This window comes from Embiotoca jacksoni, unplaced genomic scaffold (genome assembly GCF_022577435.1).
Source record: "Embiotoca jacksoni isolate LCO1_2020_lvr unplaced genomic scaffold, fEmbJac1.0.p SCAF_15, whole genome shotgun sequence".
Taxonomy (NCBI): domain Eukaryota; kingdom Metazoa; phylum Chordata; class Actinopteri; family Embiotocidae; genus Embiotoca; species Embiotoca jacksoni.
Window position 1 is genome coordinate 1,605,571 of NW_027185285.1, and position 4,940 is coordinate 1,610,510.

Consider the following 4,940-nt stretch of genomic DNA (forward strand, 5'->3'; position numbering starts at 1 on the left):
CCTCAGAGGGCAGGGGATTACAGAGACGCTGGCCACTCGCACATTGTCTTCATGACTTTCCTTTGCTATATCAGTCAGTCTCCAATTAACAGGCTGCATTGTGTGCAGGATTACAGAGGCGGGACAAGCCCCACACTGGCCTACAGAGAGCTCTCAACAACTGGCACAGGCCTTAATCCGACTCGACATGTGCTGCAAAGGCCAACCAAGTGGGAATTTAAGCAGGTATCGCGTATCGCTGCCGTGGAGGGACTTGAACTCAGGAAGCAGCACTTGAGTGGAGGACTTGAGGAATGTGGACGAGGACCAGCTTGAGTGTTGATTTTGTTTTTAAGCCAATTTCACTGAATCCTGTACGGTTGTGTTTGAGTTGGATTGGCTAAAAGATTCATTCATTTGACTGTTTCTCTTCAACATTTAAACATTATGATTTTTAGCTGAATCCGAATCTTATTTCTTCATAATTCTTTTATTGAAAACATCAAGATCAATCACAGAACTTTTTTATTTTTATACAAGATTATATCATTTATATGCAGCATATAAACAAATATCAAATGGTTTTCTAACACATAATAAGCAGCCTGTCAAATGTGAATATTTTTGGTTCTTTTTGTCCTCCATGATAATATACTAAATATCTTTTTATTTTTTTATTGTATCGACAAAATAAGACATTTTCTGACATTTTAAAAGGCCAAACAGCCATTTGTTTGATAAAAAAAAACAACAATGGACATATTAATGGTTTATTAAAATAATTTCTTGGTGGTCATAATGGTGTATAAGAGTGCAATAAAGGATAAATAAGGATCATTTTCTTAACTGATTGCAGAAGCAACAAGGAGCTGTCAACTGCAAGGTTAGAGAACAAATGATGGTAGAAAAGGTCAAACAGTTTGAAAAAAAAATAAATGGATTTCACAAACATTCAAAATGAAAAATGACATGACTAAAACCACATTTCTGTATTTATGATGGTGATTCAAAATGCCCCAATAACTGCCAGGGTTATTCAGTTTACACAGACACATCCATTTATCAAATGAAGTTTAATTTGCATCAAAGTGAGTCACGGCGCTCTGGAAAAATACAAAAAAACTGCAAATCAGGATGCAAATGACGTACGACCTGAGGCACTGACAACTCAACACTGGATACCAGATGACCTTGTGTTCAAGAGATTTTAGGTCTAATCTCTGCAGCAGACTTTAAAAACTACTAGTTTTACATGTTCCTCCTAATATTTTACTACTTAAAGACATTTTGGTCTGTATCTGAATAAAAAAAAACAAAAAAACTCCACTCCAGCCTCGTATGAGCTGTGGGTTTGTGTGTTTGTTGTCACCTTGGTAAATTTACTGTCCCGTCTGTGAGCTGAGATAATGTGGTTAAAGCTCTCGTGGTTCAGTCTTGTTGGCGGCTGAACCACCGGATCGTGACAAACTCTTCCCACCGGAACAGAAGATGACTTTAAAATACCAGGAAGGGAAAGAAGAGGCGCTTTTGAGAAAGTCACAGTGAGCAGGAGTACAAACACAACACAAAAAAAAAAAAAAAAAAAAGAAAGAAGAGAAGAAGTGAGGAAAGGGATAACCATAAATCCCTCATTGGGAACGTGCTCCCTCTGACCGGTCGGGGTGATTTTATACAAAGGAGGAGGCGAGGTGTGAATAACACGAGCGCTGCCTCCCTCCCGGGACGCAGCTGCCTCCCCCCCACTTTCAATACAACTACAAGGCACGCCGACCGTCGCCAGATAGCAGAGAGCCCAGCATCTGTTATGACGTCATAATAATATATATATATAGAGGATGCTAAGCGTTAGCTCCCGTTAGCTTTATGAGACTGTTGTGTCAAAATATGTCAAACTTGTTGACCAAGCTAAACGTTTTTTATTTTTTTTTTACAGTTTTATTGATTTACCTTTTCCTTTGACGTGCTGTAGCAAAGCGGCTCAAAGTACTTGTTTCGGTTGGTATTAAAATGTCGGACTGATGACGATGATGACGAGTCTCCTCCGACCCCACGCGCATCAGCTCAACATCTGGGTTATTAAAATAACCCAGCAAAATTTTGTTTTTAGGGTGTGACAACTGTGTAGCCACTAGTTTCTTTTAAGGTTTAGATTTTGCATACAAAAATATGATAATGTTAAGACGCGTACTTAAAGGTGGAATTTAATTTAAGCAACTATTTGAGGATCAAGGGTGTAAAATTATCCAATGTCTCACAACAATGATGGAAAAATGTGAAGCAGGATTTTTTTATTTTTATTTTTTAATTTTTATGGAGCTTTATGGAGCTCTGTTACAAGTTCATTGTTTAACCGTCCTTCACACAACTTTACCTTTTTGGTTCTCTCTCACTGCTCCATTTGTGTTGCTTTTAGCGCAAGGCAGCTGTTTTCAGTTAAAAAAAATATAAATAAAATATAAATATAAAACACTATACACTGCCTGCTCAGCATAAACAGCAGACAGACGCAGTTAGCATTTATTTAGTGAACACAGATAAAAAAAAAAAAAAAAAGCCATAAATTTAACTCGGGAGATGGTGGACACCAAAAATGGAGATAAAAAAAAAAAAAAAAAAAAAAAAAAAAAAAAGAGTAAATACTGGTTTAACATTCACAACATTCACACCAACTTGACTCTAAATGCAGCATGTTGCGTCATCATTTCTGGATGTGTAAATAAGCAACCGTTTACTTTCCGCTCCGTCTCTGGTTGTCCCGCTGCTCGGACGTAAATGGAAACTACACGCAGAAAACATTTCAAACATTTATGGCATGCTTTGGAAAAAAAATGCTCGTCAGGCATGGAGACATTTTCTGTATTTACTAAAACGTGCAACACCATTTTGTGTTGATGTTCGACACCAGCATTGCATTTGGACCTGGTGTGAGAACCGGAAAGGTCTCATTCAGAGGGGCCGAGTCCGCCCCGTGAATCAGGCTGGTAAAACGGGCGCATGTTTAAATGCACGTCTGAGGTTTTAACTCTCTCGTGTGCCTCCTGGTCGAAATGCAGCTGTTTGGCATCGACCAGGCAGAGGAAGGAGGAGAGCCTTGGTGTGACCACCTGGCAGAGAGCCCAACCAGACTCTCAGGAAGTGTGTGTGTGTGTGTGTGGGGGGGGGGGGGGGGGGGGAGGGGGGGGGGTAGGTCAGGTCAGAGGGGGCAGGCACTCCCTCCCTCTCCATTCAGCTCCTCACCTCAAAGCATTAGTAATGCATTCCTCCAGTCCAGCAACAAGCAGGGTAATTCAATTTCCTCAACAGTGAGACCGTGTGAAATTTTATTTGCATCTCTGGATCTCTGTGTTGGACTCGGTTGTAAAAAAACAAACAAAAAAAACCCCCTCCTCTCCCTCCGTCATGCTTTCTTTGTTTACTGCTTTGTTTAGTATCGCCCCAACAATAAACAGCAGGGAGCCCAGCAGATTATATAATGTCTGTTTGAGCTTTGGGACTAGATATACCTGAAAATATGAGACGAAAACTACAATAATTGACAGAAAAAAATTCTGCAGTTTAAAATCTTGTGAGTCTTTTAACGAAAGATATGCATTTCGACTGACTGATAAACATTAAATATGAAGAAAATAGTAAATGTGGTTTCAAATGTGTTAAAACACAAGGAGTTTTACAAGACAGAAGTCTCCCATTATCAGTTTCATCCCTACAGACTTCCACATTAGCGGTCCATGCTTGGGGTGACAGCAGCTGGCTGGCGGGATGAAGGAAGTTGACAAAACCAGACTGGTGTCCCGATGTTGACACTGACCCCTCGCCTGCTGTCGGCTCAGAGAGGTCACAAACACAAGGCCTCCTTTCTGTGAGGCTCAAAGCGATCTGCATCCGCTCTGTCGTACGAGACAGAAATAAATACAGGCAGACTCAGAAATCTGGCACATTCTGTACAAAGGATAAGAAATACCGATTCTACAACTTTAGGAAAATGAGTTAAATATATTGAAATGCCTGGATGACATTTTCCATTACCATGTACGCTTCACCGTGCATCTTCCAACCCGCCTTTGTATTCTGAATGTGGGCTTTTAGCAGCTAAATACCACCTCAGTGTTCACTAGCTATTCACTCACCGTGTCTCTCTGCTGTTTGGAGCTGAGCAGGTTGCGTACTGACGGTTTCTGGAGCCTCTCTTCCAAAAACAGCTTCCTGTGGTGGCTGATACAACTCCAGAAAAGAGATGCGAGTCAAAACAATAAAGTTGCAGTTAAACAATTAGTTGAACGTTGTTACGAGGCTCAAGTAAAGAAGATTTCTGTGATAAACTGACATCGTTTTAACATCGTTGTTACTGTATACAATATTGATTACAGCCGCTTAAATCCAACCTGGGTTAAACTCCCGTTGACCTTTTGTAAAATGCTTTTATCCCGCTCACCCTGAACTTCACATGACAAATTTAATCTGGAAACGCTGCCTTTGTGTTACTAAAAATATCACTTTTAAAAATAGTCAAATTTCATCTCTTGTGTCTCTGAAATCCTGATAAGCTGGACTGTATATGATTGTTGTAAATTTAGAATGTGTTTTTTTTTAAATAAGAATGTATTTCCAATTATTTGTTTAAATAACTAATACAAACATTTAAGGCAACATTAAAATAAACTTCACATAGAACTGTAAAAAGCAAAAAACAGCATTTGCTGGAGTGCATGGGTTAAAAACTATTTTTGTGCCGTATCAAATATATAAAATTGTGATATATTGTACTGATTCACTCACAAACATTTGTTATTAATGCAATAGCCTATTTTAAAACACAAGAACATGATGTTAAAAATCAAAAGACACAATTGAACAGCCCGTCTGCAGTAAACCAGGGGAACAGCAGTGCAGTTCTGCTGCTACCTAGTGTCTGACCCGAGCCAAGATCTAAAACCAGAAAGAAATCCAACGAGCTGCTGCGC